Here is a 20184-nt window from a genome sequence, read left to right on the forward strand (position 1 = left end):
GGTATTTTAGTGTAACTCAAACTGTGTTTGTAACTGTACGATGAGTTCAATTTGAAAAGGAATGACACATGCTAATAACATAACATAGGGAACAGAAGAAATGGTAAAAATTGTGTACCTTTGAGGAAGTTACACATAGTTGGCTGAGATTACAGGTTAAAGTTTAATCAAGGCCTTGGTGCTAAGATATGGAAAGGAAGAAAACAAGAACTTATTGAGTATCTGCTATTTGCCAAGCACTGTGCCAAGCACTTTATAAATATTGATCCTCACAACAACCCTAGGAGGTTGGGTTATTGCTATCCTCACTCTGCAATCAAGAAAACTGAGGAAGACAAAGATTAAGTGACTTGTTGAGGGTCTCACTTACAGCTAGTAAGTATGTGAAGTCTCACTGAACACAGGTTTTCCTGACTCTAGAGGCCCAGTGATTGACCTAGTGAACCTCTAGCTGCCTCTACTCTATATATGGGGACACAAAAATGGAAAAAAATAAATAATCCCTGACTCTCAAGGAGTTTATATTTGATTAGAGAAGACGTATATATGTACATGGAGGACATGCACATATGTAAGTATCTATAAAATAAATATGAGTTAGTTTAATACAAGGTTGTTACAGAGAAAAGAAATCTGCAGTTGGGGAACAGTAGGATCAGAAAAGGCTTCATGTAGTTCATGTAGATGGTTCTTAAACTGTATCGTAAGAGAAGTGCTGGATTCTGTGAGGCAGAGGTAAGGAGGGAGTGCATTTTAGGCATGTAGGATGGTCATTGGTGAGGCACAGAGAACAAAAATGGAATGTGTTTGCAAGGAATAGAGAAATGGTCAGTTTGGCAAGACCATAAAATGGAGAAATGGGAATAATCTGTAATGAGGTTGCAATATAGGTTGGGGCAGGGGCAGCTAGGTGGTGCAGTGGATAAAGCACCGGCCTTGGATTCAGGAGGACCTGAGTTCAAATCTGGACTCAGACACTTGACACTTACTAGCTGTGTGACCCTGGGCAAGTCACTTAACCCCCATAGCCCCGCAAAAAAATAAAAATAAAAAAAATATATATATATAGGTTGGGGCCAGGTTGTTGAGGGCTTTTAGAGCTAAAAAGAGAATTTATAATTAATTTTGGAGACAATAGGGACAGAATAAATACTATTGGATAAGAGTAACATGGACAGACCCACACTGAAGGAAAATTACTTAGACAATTGAGTGGAGGATATATTGAAGAGGGGAAAGCTTTGAGGCAGGGAGACTAATTAGCAGTCCATATAATAGTTCAGGTAAAAGGTGATGAAGGCCTGAACTAAAGTGGTGACCAGGAGAGAAAAGAGATGTCAGATTGGAGAGATTTAATATAAGTAGAACTATAAGATTTGGCATCTGATTGGATATGTGGTTTAAGGAAGAGTGAGGAATTGAAAATCATGATGAAGTTTAGACTTGAGCAGACTAGAAGAATGTGATGCCCCAAACAAAAGTAGGAAAGTTTACTAGAGAGGCAGGTTCTGGGGAAAAGAAAGTGAGTTATTTTTTGGATGCGTTCATTTTGAGATGTTTATAGGACATCATCCAGTTTGTAATGTAGCATAGGAGAGAGAGCTGGATTTGTAAATCTTTGAGTTATTTACATGGAGATAATAATTACATAGGAATATTTACAGGGATAGTAGAGAGTGAAAGTCCAGAACAGAGCTTTGGGGCAACCACATTTAGAAGATGTGATGCAGATCGTGAGACAGCAAAAGAGATCAGAAATGAAGAGTCAGACAGGTAGGAGAAGGGAGAGTTGAATCATGAAAAATCAGAGAGGAGAGATGCATGAGAGTAGAGGATGCAGAAACAATGTATTTGAAGTACTTTGTATATTTTAAAGTACTACATAAATGTTGGTGATCAGTAATAATAATATTAATGATGTGGAAATAAATTTGCTCATATAATAATATTAATTTGGAGAGAATCTTGTGGGAGCTTAATTTTAATAAATAAATTTTTCTATATAAAGGAATCATCTAATACTGAGATGAAGACACAGAATCCCAAAACTTAAAAAGTGATTTAATTAGTTTAGGATGAATTATCATTTTCTGATTATGCATATTAATGTATGCACATTCCTTTGTTAAAATAGGATTATGGGTTAATTTACATATTTGTATTCAGGAAGCCTTGATTTACCTAGGACTCTTGCATGCCAATAATTCCCTAGCAACTAATCCATAGGAACTTCCTCTCCTTTATTGTTCCTTGAGGCCTACCTAAGTTATTTGATTAGTTTATTAATGATTATCTCTAGTTCTAACATTCCTTGAGTTCTCTGTGCTCTTTATTGGAGTTAAGAAATTGAAAAGGTAGGAGAGCTAGGTGGCGCAGTGGATAAAGCACCAGCCCTGGATTCAGGAGTACCTGAGTTCAAATCCGTCCTCGGACACTTGACACTAGCTGTGTGACCCTGGGCAAGTCACTTAACCCCAATTGCCCAGCAAAACAAAACAAAACCAAACAAAAGAAATTGAAAAGGTTCACTCAGTCAATAAATATTAATTAAATGTGTACTTTGAAAGATAAAAGAAAGTTCATGCTCTCAGGGAGCTCACAGTCTAATTGTGAACTAAAGGGGTTTGCTGATCTTGTTTGACGTAATTAAGCCTTACTTCAGTCTCTAGGTCTGTCCTTCAAAATGAGAAACAATATATAACAGAAAAGAGGGTATTAATTTTAGCATACCTGAACTCAGGACAGAAAAAATATCTGTAAGCCAGTGGTTCTCAAAGGGTATGCCAGGGCACATTAATATGCCCTGAATCTTGGATGCCCCATATTGTATGGAACTTGTAAACTCATACAAGTTTCCTGAGTCCCCCAGACTGTACACTAAGCAAAAATTTTGAGAACCACAGTTATATATAAAGCCTCAAGGACTGAAACAACCTCTCTCTGACTCAGGGGCTATCTATAGGCAACAGATTATATCAGGGAGAAATAGGACTTCTGGATTAGCATTTGTAAGAATGGCCATTATCCTGCTGTTTCAGATTCCCTTGAAATGAAGGGAATCAGAACTATGTCACACATAAAGATGTTTAGGCTGAGAAGAACCCAGTAGTGAGAGCTGAAGATCATGCCAAATGAGGATCAGTAGAAAAAAAAATGGAAAACATTGAACCTGGGTAAGAGAAGGTTATTATTAGATGTCTTTGCATATTTGACAGCCTGTGAACTCATGCTATTTTCTAGGTTCCTAGGAATTTTCTTCAAATGAAAGAGAATTGATCAAATTCTTTCTCCTTTTCCTTTCTATATTTAGTGATAACACGCCTTTCTAAATGAGTGATTTTGTGGTATATCAGCATCTCTGCTAAGAAAGGAAGAAGCGTGCTGACACATAAGACAGTTACATATTCAAATGAGACATAGTGAAGAATATTCTTTGCAACTGATTGAGGCCCCAGGAGAATTAGAGACAGGGGATGCTTAAGGTTTTGAAGTTCGTTTCTTGAGATGAGCCTACACTAACTGTGTCATCACCATTTGATATATACATTGTATATATGCTGGGGCAGTGAGGAGTATAGCAACAATGATTCTTTCCCAATTTTTCTTTTTTATCCAAAAGATCCCATTTTTCATATATATATATATATATATATATATATTAGTGATGTTTCACCTGCTTTTTTTTTTACTTCAAGGGGCTCTAGGGCAATAATTTAAGGGGAAACCAAAGTATTATCTGTTACCTCCAGTCCTTTATCTAGAGAATGCTTTGGGAACTTTGAACATTGTAACTTGTTTAGGGGGCAAAAAAGGGAGAAAGGGAAGAGTAGAGAGTATGATTCATGGCATGACTGATTTTGTACATCTGTTCTCATAGATATAGGGACCTACTGTCATCATGACCTTGGCTTGACTCTGAATTATTAACCTATAAATCATCAGTGCCCCAGCACTCACACTTTCACATATGTGGTTATTAGCTCATGAGAGCTTTTATGGCAAAACAAAGAATAAAATTGTCATTAAGTTTGTACCTGGACTAAATTTCTAACTTAGCTGTTACTCCTCTTGAACTAACTCCAAGCTCAAAAACATGCTTGTTATAGATGCACTAATTAACTTAACATTCAGCTAGGCCTTTTAGCTTAATTTTTCATGTATTTAGATATCTTGCATCTATGAGACAGGTCAATAGTCAATAATGGGGGAGGCAAAAAGAGGTGCTAAGATTCTGGGGTTAGAAATTGCAGAAAGGAAGATTTAGGGATTGGCACTCAGAAAATTCTTACCCCCCCCAAATTAGAGTTGTCTAAAAGTGAAATTGACAGTGAGTTCCTTATCACTGTGGTTCTTCATGTAAAGACCATTTGTCAGGAATAGTGTGGAGAAGATTTATATTCAGATACAGTCAGTCCTGCTTTTTCTACCACTATTACATAACTTTTATATAATGCTTTAAGGCTGGGAAAGCACTTTACATGTATTATCTCATTTGATCCTTACAACTACCCTATGAAGTAGGTTCTATTATTCTCCCCCAATTTAAAGATGAGGAACTTGAGGTTGAAAAAGGTTAAAATACTTGTTTAAGGGCTCACAGCTAGTAAAGTTCTGAAGCAAAATTCAAACACAAAGCTGCCTAGATGTCCTCTAAATTATTTTCCTAGTCTTACATCCCCTGGGAGAAGCCTGAGGAGGACACTGATAAGCTGGAGAGTATCTATAAGAGCCTGGTCAAGATGAGGAAAGACTTCATATTATCGTCACATGAACATTGGTCAAGTCAAGACAACAAACATTTATTCAGGATTTACTATTTGCTAAGGTGAGGAGTTAGGTTGCTGAGGGTTTCAGGTTGTGGATCCCTCAATCCTATGTGTCCTGGAGGGGTCCATTTTGGTCAATCCAATCAGAGAAATTGAAGAAACTGGGGATGCTTAGCCTGATGAAGAGAAAACGTAATGGGGGTATGATGGCTGTCTTCATTTCTTTGAAGAATAGTCATGTGGAGATGTTATTAGGTTTGTTCTTAGCCCCAGAGGGCTAAATTGCAAATGACAAGGCTTGATGCAAGGAAATACTTGCTAAAATTTAAAGCCATCCAAAAGTGAAATGGACTGGATTGGAAGGTATTCTCTTTCACTAGATGTCTTCATGGTAAAATGATATGACTGTTAGACAATGAAAGTGGGGACTCTGCTGGTTCCAAGCTACTGTGACATTGAGCAGGGCCTGAACTAAGGGAGGGGTGAAAGTTCCAGAGCATCATGGGGTAAAGATCTGGGCACATATTATGAGATGAGGAGTATATAAACTAGGAGAGTGGGAGCTGAGAAGGTAGCACAGTGGATAGAGAGATGAGATTAGAGGGGAAAAATTTCTTGAAGCAAAGTAGTAATTGTATATGGAACATATAACAATCATTCTCCTTCCTCTCTTTTCCCATTTCTTCTCCTTTATTTTCACCGGATCATAGATCTTGAGCTGGAAGGGATCTTAGAGGGCATTTAATGCAATCTTCTTATTTCACAGATAAGAGACAATGAAGCTGAGGCAGATTAAATAATTTACGCAAATCACCTCATCTCTTCCTGCTGAGCACTCAGGGATTTTCCTGCAAATGCTAACCCTTTGGCATATTTCTGGGTCCCATGCCAGTTACCTAGGTATCTCTTTTATTTCCTTTCAAGGAACCCAGAGGTTGGCCTGGATGACTCTGTCTTTCATTGACACTAAGCCACTACTTCCAAACAAAATTCCTTTCTTGCCCTGACTTGCAAAAAAAGACCCCTATTCTGCTGCCCCTTTCAAGATTTTTCAGGTTGTTTGTTGTTGGTGTTGCTGTTGGCTTTGGTTTTGTTTAGTTTTGTTTGTACCATTAGCAACAAAGAGGAAACAGCCAGGGAAGTGAAAATGAAAGCAAGAGGAAGGTTAACATTTTTTAAAATGTCACAATAAACATTTTTCCAGGTATTTATTGGAATGTAAATACAATTAGGTTATGAATTTTTATTCTAGGCTTCAATCTTGTTCTCTTCTTGCAAAACCCCTTATTTGCCTGGAATTTCTTCTTCCTTTAGAGCAGGAATTCCAGACCCAAATTGCTCATATTTGTTAGTGGGGTTTTTTGTGGTTTTGTTTTGTTTTTACAAAAACCCTGTTTAGAATCCCATGACACGGGGCAGCTAGGTGGCGCAGCAGATAGAACATCAGCCCTGGAGTCAGGAGGACCTGAGTTCAAATTCGGCCTCGGACACTTAACACTTACTAGCTGTGTGACCCTGGGCAAGTCACTTAACCCCAATTGCCTCACTAAAAAAAAAAAAAATCCCATGACATGCCGAAAAGATGAGAGGGAATTTTCAAACAGGAGGTTGTAATTGACCTTGTGATAGACTCACCATTGCTGAGATATTTTGAACTTGCAGCATAGACTTGCAAATAGAACTTTCCAAAGGGACACATATAACCAAGAGAACACAGTAATGATTAGGGAAAATCATGGAAAAACAATAGACCAACGTTTGGATCAACCTAGCCCAATAATGAGTTGAACTTGATAGTCAGAGTTCCCTTCTAGCTCTAAGATTTTCTAATTCCAAAAGGCAATTGGGCATTAGTCTGTTTATCCTGACAACCAACCTATATGCCTCCTTTCTTTTTCCTTGAGAAAGTTATTTACAATCAATGCCTTCACCTTCTCTCCTCTCACTCTCTTCTAAATCCTCTGAAATCTGGCTTCTGATTTTATCATTTAAATGAAACTGTCCTCTCCAAAGTTTCCAGTGACTTCTTAATTGTCATATCTAATGGCATTTATCAATCTTCATCCTGCTTCAAACTTTGCAGTATTTGACATTATTCACATCTTCTCCTCCTGGATATTCTTTTCCTGGTTTTCCTTTTATCTGTCTTCTTTCTACTTCCTAGTCTACTTTGTTGGCTCCTCATTCACATCACACCCATTAAATTGAGTGTTCCTCAAGGATCTGTCCTGGGCCCTTTTATCTTCTTGCTCTATATTATTTTACTTTGTGATCTCATCAACTTCTAGTTTTTATAAATAATATTTTATTTTCCCCAGTTAAATGTCAAAACAATTTTTAATATTAAAATTTTTTGAGTTCCAAGTTCTAATTCTCCCTCCCTCCCTCTCTTTCCGTCTCCTTCAAATGGTAAGCAATCTGATATAGATTATACATGTGTGATCATGTAAAACATTTCCAGATTAGTTATTTTGTACAAGAATACTTGAACAAAAACAAAGAATGAATGTAAAAATAGTGAATGAAAGAAAAAAGTAATGGAGAGAAGGAAGGAAGGAAGAAAGAAAGAAAAAGAAAGAAAGGAAGGAAGGAAGGAAGGAAGGAAGGAAGGAAGGAAGGAAGGAAGGAAGGAAGGAAGGAAGGAAGGAAGGAAGGAAGGAAGGAAGGAAGGAAGAAAGAAAGGAAGAAAGAAAGAAAGAAAGAAAGAAAGAAAGAAAGAAAGAAAGAAAGAAAGAAAGAAAGAAAGAAAGAAAGAAAGAAAGAAAGAAAGAAAGAAAAGAGAAAAATGGTATTCTTTGGTCAACTTCTGTAGGTTCAATTATTATTCCTAAGTGGATGATTCACATGTCTATATTCAGTCCCAGCCTCTCTTCTGAGCTCCAGTCTTACAGAGCCTTATAGGCATCTAAAATGAATGCCCCATAAGAATCTCAAACCCAACAGATCCAAAACATAATTCATTATCTTTTCCCCCCAAACCCTTTCTTCTACCAAACTTCTGCATTATTGTCAAGAGTTTTGCTTTAGTATCATCCTTAACCCCTCACTCTCACTCATTCCATATATCTAATCTGTTGCCAAATCTTGTGATTCTGACTTTCACCACATCTCTTGCATATGTCTCTTCTCTTCATTCAAATGTCTACCACCCACATTTAGACCTTCATCACCTCTCACTTGGACTACTGGAAAAGTCTTCTAATTGGTCTCACTGCCTCAAGTTTCTCCTTACTCCAAACCATTTTCCACTCACCTGCCATAGTGATTTTTTTAAAGTATAGATCCAGTGTCATCCCCAAACTACGTAATGAACTCCAGAGGTTCCCTGCTACCTCCAGAATCAAATACAAATTGTTCTACTTGGCACTTGGCACTTAAATCTAATAATTTGGACCTTTCCAATATGTCCAGTCCAGGATATTTCCAAGAATGTTCTCAATCCCCATCAGTTTCCCTGACTTTGTTTAAGACTTGGCTTAAATTCTACTTTCTACAAGAGACCTTTCCTGGTTGTCCTCAGGTTCTGCTACCTTCCCCTCTCAAGTTACTTTCATCTACTCTGTACATAACTTATACATACTTAGTTATTTACATTTTGTATCCTCCATTTGAATATGTCTTCTTTCAGGTAGGGCTGGTTTGTTCCCCCTTCTTTTTATTCTCAGTGCTTAACATAGTGTCTGACACATAGAAAATATTTAATAAATGCTTGTTGACTGACTTGCAAGAGTGAGGAAGTTACAATGGCCAACCATTGCTAGAAACGACTCAATATTTGGGTAACATGAGAATTTGCTTGTTTGTTTTGTTGTTTGTCCTTTTTTCTTGAAGAAAACCATCACATCAGGATGATACCATGACTTGCACTCAAATGGATTTAAATGAGGGAAGGCTATGCAAGGTCACTAACCTCAATCTCTCCTCCAGAGCCATCAGGGTCAAGTGGCAAGATATTCATCAGGACTACTGGAGATGGGCCCAGATGTGTGTGTGGGTGTATGTGTGGGTGTGTGTGTGTTTAAGGCAATTGGGGTTAAGCAATTTGCCCAGGGTTACACCGCCAGTAAGTGTCTGAAGTGAGATTTGAACTCTGGTTCTCTTGACTCCAGGGACACTGTTCTATCCACTGTGCCGCATAGCTGCCCCAGAGAATTTGCTTATCCTGCTTTAAAGGATTATTCTGACCCAGGTGGATATTTTCATGACTGTGTGAATGCGCGTGTGAGTGTAGAATATAGTCAACATTAGAAGCAGACCAAGATAATATTTGTCAAAGGTGAAACTATAAAAGCTAAGAATCCAGATTTTTTAAAAAAGTACCACTTATTTTAGATCAGAATGAATTAATTTTAGGACACAGTGTTGTGTTTGGATACTTCCAAGAGATAACTTCCCAGAACAAAGTTTGGGACACTGTGGTGTCAGCTGTACTTGACTGGCAGTGATGTGAGCTTTTTTTCTCTGAGAGGACAATATCAACATGCTAGTTTTAGTATTTGTGCAGTCACAGATTAGACGGAAGTAAATTAATAGGTTCAAGCCAGGTCAGAAACAAATCATACCCAATTTAGTCAGGGATCAAATTAAGGATCCAAGTTCAGGACAGCTAAGCAGTCAAATCAGGAAGTTCCCAAGAAACAATCTTTTCTTGGAAAAGAGAGAAAGGATATTTGAGGAAATATTTTTTGAGTTTTTTGTTTGTCTGGCTGTTTTTGTGGGGCAATGAGGGTTATATGACTTGCTTAGGGTCACATAGCTAGTAAGTGTCAAGTGTCTAAGGTCAGATTTGAACTCAGGCTCTCCTGAATCTAGGGCTGGTGCTTTATCCACTGTGCCACCTAGCTACTGCCTATTTGAGGAATTATTAAGCAAAAATACCCCTAGTTGCAGAAAATGCAAAAAATATTCAAAAAATAAAGATAGTGTTTGTATTCACGGAAGCCTAGCACTGTGGAATGGATCAGTGGGTTGGATTACACAGCTCACTTGGGAGTAAGACAATTTTGGTTAGTAAGGAATAGATAGAGCAGTTATTGAAACACTTTCTGGGTCACTGAACCAATTTATCTAGGTACCTGGAAGCCTCAGTTCTTAGTCTTTCTGTATAGGTTAGTGTTGTAAGACAAGTTAATGAGAACCAGTGTCTTTACAAAGACATCATCTCAGGGGAGTTTAAGAAGTCAGTTAGATAAAATACAAAGCCAGTCGTGTTGAAACTTTTTAAAAACATTAGAAAAGCTGGACCAGAAAATACTGCCCCAGAGTATATCAAACTGCCTTTTTCCCCCAGATTTAAATTTTCTGGGCTGATTTCTAAAGTATACATGTACCAAATGATGCATCCCTACTGGTTCCTTTGCTCTCAAGAGTATTCCACACAGAAAATCCATTTGTCTATTTACTGCTTCTTTCTAATGGTGGTATGAAAGTAAAAGTAACACACCTTTGAAAGATGCCTAACTTAATTACCAGTAAATATGTAACATACATATGCATCCAAGAAGGAATTGTGATGTTACCAGCTGGGGGTACTCTTTCCCTTTATCACCAATGCAGATCAGAAGTGTTTATGACTTAATAAATTGGGGGGCAGCTAGGTGGCACAGTGTATAAAACACTGGCCCTAGATTCAGGAGGACCTGAGTTCAAATCCAGCCTCAGCTGTGTGACCCTGGCAAATCACTAACCCTCATTGCCCAGCAAAAAAAAGAAAAGAAAAGAAAAGAAAAAAATGACTTAATAAGCTGTATGGAGTTTCCTGGGGGCATATAGGGGTAAAAAGACTTACTGTGGATCACATGGTGTTAAAGAGTTAGGATTTGAACCTAGATCTCTTTAGACTCTGGGTCAGCACTCAATCTACTATTCACATAGCCTCTATGAGTAACTTAGATCTTGGAGCAACATTTTTTTTTTAACATATAAGGTATTTTATTTTTTTCTGTTACATGTAAAGATAGTTCTCAACTTTTGTTTGTACAAGCTTTACAATTTCAGATTTTTCTCCCTCCCTCCCCTCCCTCCCCCCTCCCCTAGACAGCAGGCAATCCGATATAGGTTATATCTATATACATATATATATACACACACATATATATATCCATAATAACATTAATCCTATTTCTGCATTAATCCTGTTATAAGAGAAAAAATCAGGGCAGCAATGCAAAACCTCAAAATAGAAAAAAAAAACAACAGCACCCAAAACAAAAGAAATAGTATGGTTCAATCAGCATCCATACTCCACAGTTCTTTTTTTTTCTTGGATTTGGAGATCCTCCTCCATCATGAGTTCCCTGGAACTCTTCTGTACCATTGCATTGTTGAGAAGAATATAGTCCATCACAGTAGGTCAACACTCAATGTTGATGATACTGTGTACAATGTTCCTCTGGCTCTGCCCATCTCACTCCAGGTTTCTCTGAAGTCTTCCTGCTCATCACTTCCTACAGCACAACAGCACTCCATCGCATTCATATACCACAACTTGTCCAGCCATTCCCCAATTGATGGGCACCCCCTCAACTTCCAATTCCTTGCTACCACGTAAAGAGCAGCTATAAATATTTTTGTACATGTGGGTCCCCTTCCCCCCTCCATGACCTCTTTGGGAAAAAGACCCAAAAGTGGAATCGCTGGGTCAAAGGGCATGCACAGCTTTATCGCCCTTTGGGCATAATTCTAAATTGCTCTCCAGAGTGGTTGGATCAGTTCATAGCTCCACCAACAATGAATTAGTGTTCCAATTTTCCCACAGCTTCTCCAACATTTATTATCTTCTTTTTTTGTCATTTTAGCCAATCTGATAGGTGTCAGGTGGTACCTCAGAGTTGTTTTAATTTGCATCTCTCCAATCATTAGAGATTCAGAGCATTTTTTCATGTGGGAATAGATAGCTTTGGTTTCTTCATCAGAAAACTGCCTTTTCATATCCTTTGACCATTTCTCAATTGGGGAATAACTTGGATTCTTATAAATTTGATTTAGTTCCCTATATATTTTAGAGATGAGGCCTTTATCAGAAGTACTGGCCTCAAAAATTGTTTCCCAGCTTTCTGCCTCCCTTCTAATTTTGGATGCATTGCTTCCGTTTATACAGAAAATTTTTAATTTAATATAATCAAAATCATCCATTTTGCATTTTATAATATACTCTATCTCTTGTTTGCTCAAAAACTGCTTTCCTTTCCAAAGATCTGATAGGTAGACTATTCCTTTCTCTCCTAATTTACCTATGGTATCACCTCTTATGTCTAAATCATGTATCCATTTTGACCTTATTTTAGTATAAGGTGTAAGATGTTGGTCTATGCCTAATTTCTGTCATACTATCTTCTAGTTTTCCCAGCAGTTTTTGTCAAATACTGAGTTCCTATCCCAGAAGCTGGAGTCTTTGGGTTTATCAAACACTACATTACTAGTGTCATTTACTACTGCATTTCCTGAGCCTAGCCTATTTGGAGCAACACTTTACTCCCCCCCTCCCCAACAATATTTCCATGAAATAAGATTAAATTATTCTAATATCATTGGTAGAGAAACTGAGGCATGCAGTAGTTACTATATCTTTGTCAGTACTGTCACTTAAATGAAAATTCAGGTTCCTTACTTCTGGTCTAGTGTTCTCTCTTTACTAGATTTAGCTATTAAGATAGTGAAAAACTCATGGATAATAGAAATGCCATCTGTTTTATTCACCCTAGTTAGCTCTGGTGCCTGAACCAAGAATAACAATTAAACAAATAATGACATTCCGAATGAAAATAAAAGTATGGCTAGTATCAGTAATAGTTTATCTTACATGAAATCAATGATCTGAATAAGTTGCAAAATATTTTAACAAAGTATATGCTTATCCAGCTTTAATTGTTTTAAAGGTGAATGTTGCATTTGGGAAATGTTTTTATTGTACTGCAGTGCTTCTGCAACATCCAGAGGCGATGTGGTATAAGAGACTTGTACTAGACTTAGTATCTGGAAGACACTACCACTGGAAGATTCTACCACTGATACTAACTATGTGTCTGTAAGCAAGTCAGAGCCTATTTCCTCATCTATAAATTGAAAGTGATGATAATACCTCTCTTACAGGGTTGTTGTAAGGCTACAATGAAATAAAATTTGTTAAGTGCCTCATAAATGTCAGTTGTCATTTCTATTATGCTCAAAATATTGTACATTTAATTTTCCTAAGAAATGTTCTCTGGTTAAGAAAATCATGGGTAACTTAGAACATAGTTCTATCAGTGCTTTAATAGAATGTAGCACTGAAAGGTCTCTTTGGATTAATACTACTTGTATAAGCCTTTAAGATTATGTATTCTTCATCTTCTTAAATCCTGAGGCTGCTATCAAGTTATATAGAAAGCAACTATCAGAGATTAATTTTAATTCTAATCCTAAATACCATAATCCTTTTCTTCTTCTCAGAGAATTAGAAGACCCTAATGACTATAATAGAAGAGAAAAAATTGTAAATTGTCCAAAAGTATATATATATGTATATGCATATGTACATATATAGTACTTATAAAAACAAAAATCTCCCATGTTTTCAAAATAGAATTCTTTGAGGAAGATTAATAGATTATGAAATACTACATTGTCCTCTATCAGTGGAATTAAATGTAAGACCAGTACAAAAGTATGAGAGCAATTAGAAATTGTATAGTAGCTAAAGCCTGTTTTTATAATTAGTGTGATACTGTGATAAATTAAGGAATTAGCAAGTGAATCCTCTTGCACTAAAAACATACTTGTATTCTGAATTTCTGCCAGGTAGTAGTTAGCTAATAGTATTATAACCTAATGTTATTCTACTAAGGAAAATGTTAGTTTAAAATTGATATTTTTTTCCTAGCCTCAGTAGAAGAAATAGGAGAATGATGAAATGTACCATTTTCATAAAATAGATATACAGAAAAGTGTGCCATGTGGACTTTGAGGGGAAAATAAGATTTATAACTTGAAAGTGTAAAAATATTTTAACTAACTGCTGCCTAATCTGTGGACTTTAGGCTGGCTATCTGATTGCTTTTAGATTAGTACGAGCCCTTTAAAAATCCCACACTGCTTCTCCCAAATTGATAAGCAAATGCCTCTCTGTAAATAACAGCACTAGGACTTATTTAGATGAATAAACTTAGGGATAAAGGCAACAAAAGAATTAGGATAACAAAATTGAAATACGACCTGTCAGCTTTTTAAACTTTCTGCCACCTCTCACCTTTGGGTGTGCTGCCCATCTGCCGTCTGAGCTTACAACCTGAGCAGCATCTCCTTAGCGTCCTCTGTACTGACTGACCTTCTAGCATCCCCCTTCTAGCATTCCCTCACTCAAAAGCCCCCTGCTTTACTGCTCCATTCCTTTCTTCTAACTCCAAGCCCCCTTCACTTTGTGGACCCCCATTTATGTCTCCCTGCATTTCTTTTTTTTTTTTTTTTAATTTTTTTTAGTGAGGCAATTGGGGTTAAGTGACTTGCCCAGGGTCACACAGCTAGTAAGTGTTAAGTTTCTGAGGTCAGATTTGAACTCAGGTACTCCTGAATCCAGGGCCGGTGCTTTATCCACTGCACCACCTAGCTGCCCCTGCATTTCTTTTTATTAACCTCCTCTCTCAGGTGAAACGCGAGCTGGTCTTGCTGGGAGCTGGTGGCTGGGTGAAGCAAACTCCAGCATCTCTGAGATTTTTCGTTTGCCTCTCCAGTGTGCACATGAGCCATGCCATGTCTCGCCCAGATGCCCGGCTTTTTTGTCCACACTGCTTAGCCTGGCTCAGACACCCCCCCCCCCCCCCCCCCCCGCAGCTGAAATGGAGGGGGAGGGGCAGCTCTGCTCGGGAAGCCTGAGGGACTAATTTTAATGCCTACAAAAGTAAGGCTGCTTTGTAATTATTATAACAGTGCAAATTAAGACAAAATATCAACAGTCTCAAACTTACAGGAAAAGGGCCTTATTATTATTATTATTATTATTTTGCAGGGCAATGAGGGTTAAATGCCCAGGTTCACGCAGCTGGTGTCAAGTGTGTGAGGTCGGATTTGAACTCAGGTCCTCCCGAATCTAGGGCTGGTGCTTTATCCACGACACTACCTAGCACCTACCTGCCCCCCTGCTCCTGACACACATTTTCATATTTAAAGGAATACAGTTAGTCCAGCGAAGAGACCACTTGCTAGGTTTATGTTATTTTCTGTCATGGTTTCATATAATAAAAGCTATTCAACCTAGCAATTGCTATTAGTTAAATTGTGGGGTTTTTTGTTTGTTTGGTTTTTTTTAGTGAGGCAATTGGGGTTAAGTGACTTGCCCAGGATCACACAGCTAGTAAGTGTTAAGTGTCTGAGGCCGGACCGGAACTCAGGTCTTCTTGACTCCAGGGCCGGTGCTCTATCCACTGCGCCACATAGCTGCCCCCACTATTAATTAAATTGTGACTTCTGATAAACTAAGTTGGACAGAGGCCACCGTCAGTCAAATAAGAAAACTGTATGATTTGTTTTTCAGGAGGGGTGAATGACAAAATGGCCAACTTACAGACACACACACACACACACACACACACACACACACACACACACACACACACACACACTGAAGAGGAAAAGTGAAACAAGTATCAGGATACTGTAAGCCAAACATTCTCTGGATTTTTCAAGTTAAAGTGTTTATTTGCACAAACTATTTAGATACTTGCCTCAGTTCTCTGCCTCAGCCTGAGTTCATGGACACAAAGTCAGTGCCCCACCCCCTCCTGGCCCAAGAAATAATTGTCTACATTAGCAGCCAATAACTTAGTAATGAATACAAGGATTAAATGTAGAAAAGATATTAATAAATACTTTTTTTTTTTTGCGGGGCAATGGGGGTTAAGTGACTTGCCCAGGGTCACAGAGCTAGTAAGTGTCAAGTGTCTGAGGCCGGATTTGAATTCAGGTCCTCCTGAATCCAGGGGTGGTGCTTTATCCACTACGCCACCTAGCTGCCCCCTATTAATAAATACTTGATAAATTTGTGCTAAAGTCAATTTCCTATATCGTATTCCAGTCAGAATCTGTTTTTAAAGGCTCAGTTTACAGAGTAATTTTTCTTGCTATTAACAACTAACATTTATATGTTTAATATGTGCCAGGCACTGTGCTAAACACTTTACAATTATTATCTCATTTGAACTTCACAACAAGCTGGGATATAGCTTCTCTTATTATCCCCATTTTACAGATAAGAAAACTAAGGCAAACAGAGGTTAAATGATTTGCTGCAGGTCATATAACTTGTATTTGAGGTCAGATTTGAATTTAGGTCTTCCTGATTCCAGACTTGGTGTTCTATTCACTATACCACCTAGGTATACATCTCATTCCCAAATTATTAGTGTGCTCCTGTTTCAACTTGTATAAATGTTTTATATTTATTGAGCTAGTAAATAATAAATTATAAGTAATGCTATCAGTAAAATGTAAAATGTTCCCCATCTCATTCCAACATTCTAAATATAATATGAAAGCATACTTTAAAAAATGTAATATTTGCTGCATTAGGACAATAGCTATTTTAAAAGCAGTGTGGACTTGATGACTCATTCTGAATTTTTAAAAAATGTATCTGTCATTTCATTGGCAGAGGGAACTCCCAATGAGGAAGCATTCTCTACCAGTAAAGATTGACCCCTATTCAATAAATGACCTAGGGGCATTGAGAGTTTAGAGTCATTGCATTACTTGGACCTAGAAAGAGAACTTGAACCAAGGTTTTCTTCATTCTGAAGTCAGCTCTTTAACCTTTACACCACACTGCCTTTCTTCTTTCATAGTTAGGGGAATATATTTTGAAATTTACCATCATTTTAAAACATCATATATGAAAACTTGTAAAGTAGGATTGAAATTCTACATACTATAATAGTTTTCAAAATTGAATTTCAAATTCAAAATTTTCAAAATCAGAATGGTACTATAGTAAATCCTTCAAGAGCATGACATGATACAAAACAAAGAACATGAAGAATATTGTACTTTATTCAAAATTCTAAATTATTGTGAAATTATTGCTCTGTAAGTTTATTTGGGGAAACTCTTTTACTTTGGATTTACTTCAGACTACTAAAAGGCATTAAAAAACACACATTAAGGGCAGCTATGTGGTCTAGTGGATAAAGCACTGGCCTTGGATTCAGGAGCACCTGAGTTCAAATCCTGCCTCAGACACTTGACACTTACTAGTTGTGTGACCCTGGGCAAGTCACTTAACCCCCATTGCCCTACCAAAAAACAAACAAACAAAACACCAAAAAAAATCCCAAAACTCACACATTGGCTAAATTTTTCTCAGACCAATTGAAAGTTAATAAGCTGATGAATGCATGCCTAGCACATTGGATATAAACTGCTTTGGTGTTTGTCAGATCATTTACTATAATTGAAAGCTCAGTGTGTCTGAGGTATAAGACCTGGGTTCAAATCCACCCTTTAAGCTTATTACCTGTGTGATCTTGGAAAAGTCAACCTCTCTGATCCTCAGTTTCCTCATCTGTAAAATGAGAGTTTTGTACTAAATAGCCTCAGAGATTTCTTCCAGATCTACTTCTGTGATCAAGTATTCAGGTTCCCACTTAAAAAAATAGTTTGAGTGAGATCTAAATATATTTCTTCTGCATATGTTTGTATTTACTCATGTGTGCATGCTTGGTTTTCCCCAACACAAGTTAAGTTCCATGAGGATGGGTACTTTATTGTATTTTATCTCTGTATCACCAACACCCAGCACAATGCCTGGCACGTAGCAGACAGTTGATAAATTCTTATTGAATTAACAATAAATGAATGGCTAATCAAATATAGTGCACATGAGCTAGAAGCCCACGTATAGCCCTTTGGCATCATTGTAGATTTGGGGCATTGCAGTAATCCAAAATGACTGTGTCTTTGGGAAAGTTAGTTACATTCTTCAAAGAAAGCAATATTATATTCAACTTGCTAAGCCAACAGTAAATACTTCATAAAGATTCAAGATAGAGTTAAATACACTTTGTTAAGATTCATACATTACATATTACTGTATTATCTAGAAAACAAAGCCAGAAATTAACTTGTCTATCCCTTTGTCTTTAGATAGAATTGAACCTAGAAATCCAAGCTTCAAAGCCCTCCATCAGAAACTCGTTTATCATTTATATTTTTAGGGATGTTTTCCCTGTATATGAGTCATTTAGTATAACAGCCTGGAGTCAAGTTGGCATCACCACTTTACAAATAAAGAAACTGAGATTCTAGAGGGCAGGGAGCCAGGTGCAGCAGGGCACTTAAGGAATAACATTTGGTAAGGGGTGCCAAATTACAAGTCTTAAAATAAAAAGGCCAGCCATTTTCAATGCCTAGGTGCATGACACAATGGATCTTTCCTCTCATATATTCCAAAGTAGCAAACTTTTGGACATTGATGTAGCCTGGTGACCAGACTAGGAAGACCTATGGGTCTTCTATAATAATATTTGTTTTTATTCCCTGAGAAATGCTCAAGCTGTGACCTTAGAGTCCCTGTTTTTCCAAAGAAGAACTTTTATGAGGGACTCCAAGCTTTAGGAAATAAAGGTAGATGTTGTTAAAGTTTATGAAGGCAGCAGGCAGGAATGGTGGTTGCCCGTGAATTATAATACACTTCTTGATAGCTCTGCCTCAGGTGTAACATAATGCCCCTGGAGACTCAGAAGCTTATAGACAGCCAATGAAGAATCTGGGGAATTCTTTTAAAATTCATTTGCCCTTCCAGCTACGTTGTCAACAAGAACTGTTCCAATGAATTTTTTTTTTCATTTAAATAAAGAGAGTAACATTTTGGGGAATGGGGAGTATTCATTCCTTTTTTTTTTTTGTAGACACAGAAGTGAGTAAAAATAACTAGTTTGATGTTTTATTAGTTTTGCATTCCATATTTCCAGCTCCAACAGTCGTCTTTGAATATCGCACCAATCATAGGATATTATCTCTCCAAGAATCTGTTGAGCTTTTAAAATCAAGATTGAGCTTCTACTTTTCAGAAATTTGCTCTCAGATAGAGTACGCATTTTGTCTCTGCCTCTGGTCTTCATGAAGTCAGCAATGGAAAATAAATGTAGTATCTTCCTGAAAGAGGCTTGAAATGACCAGAACTCAAAGGCATTAAAGGGTAGAAAAATGACCAGGTGGGAAACTATTTTATCTGCCTTGTGTTTGCCACATGTCTACATGTTTTCACCATGAATTATCAGCTAATAATGGCTGGTTTAAGATGAAACTTGCCTCATCCAATTGTCTCATCGGTATTTATGCACTGATGCTTCACAAAGCTGAAATAAACAGAAACTTGATAAGGGCAGAAGGTGATAGGAGGACCGGAAAAAGGGAAATTCCTGTTAACACTGCAACTTATTCCATTTCTCTAATGACTTCTTATTCCCTTCTAATTCCTTCCACTTGCACCCCAAGGAGAGCAGTTGGCAGACCATACAACAGATGGATAAGAAGTGGCCCACATGTGTTGGGTCTGGCACATAGACACTGGATTTTTGCTAACCACATTTTGAGAACTTGGTTTGCTTGTGCTCCTTGGCTTGAGTGCTTCACTCAGTTCACTAGCATCCAGTCTATAAATAAATACTAAATGTTATTATAAAGGAAAAAAAATCCTATGTTCTTTGTTCCTCTAAAGAATTAATGGGTGATTGGAATTAAGTGGATATTTAATGCTCAGATACATGGCAAGTGATGTTTAGGACAGGCTATTTCTGCAATGCTTTGTTAAACTACCCTTAGTTACTAAAGAATGGGGAGAAAACTTGTGAAACCACAGAAAGTTTCAAATAGATGAGAATAGTTCATCCTAGTGATGCCTGATGAAGAGGATTCATCTTTATATTGGTAACAGCACAAGAAGAGTTCTGCTATATAACTACTGAAAAATAAAAAGCTCCTTTTTATTGTGGAATCTTATGTGTTCTCTGGTATCCTGAAGGGCCTCTGTGCTTAATTAAGAAATGTACTTTTTTTTTTTTTGGAGGGGCATTGAGGGTTAAGTGACTTGCCCAGGATCACACAGCTAGTAACTTGTCAAGTGTCTGAGGCTGGATTTGAACTCAGGTCCTCCTGAATCCAAGGCCAGTGCTTTATCCACTGCACCACCTAGCTGCCCCCAAGAAATGTACTTTTAAGGAAGCAGGAACTGAATCAAGTCAAATCAACAAGCATTTTTTAATCACTTGTGCTAAGTGCAGGAGAATAACAGAGAGAGTAAAAAAAGCCCACAGAACTTGCCCTCAAGGGGCTCACATTCTAATGAGAGAGACAACACATAAACAATATTGTACTTACAAAATATTTAAAGAGGAAATTGATATATTCCCAGAGGGAAGAGTCTAACAATCTCTTGATAACAGTAGGTGGG

At 37.5% G+C, this 20184-nt stretch overlaps 1 protein-coding gene across 1 annotated transcript in view; it reads left to right on the forward strand.

Annotated features, from left to right (window-relative positions):
* The window catches only part of COL19A1 (collagen type XIX alpha 1 chain), a 438272-nt gene that overhangs the window by 79115 nt on the left and 338973 nt on the right, over positions 1-20184 (forward strand). The gene's annotated exons all lie outside the window — the stretch shown is intronic.

This window comes from Dromiciops gliroides, chromosome 4 (assembly GCF_019393635.1).
Source record: "Dromiciops gliroides isolate mDroGli1 chromosome 4, mDroGli1.pri, whole genome shotgun sequence".
NCBI classification, from domain to species: Eukaryota; Metazoa; Chordata; class Mammalia; order Microbiotheria; family Microbiotheriidae; genus Dromiciops; species Dromiciops gliroides.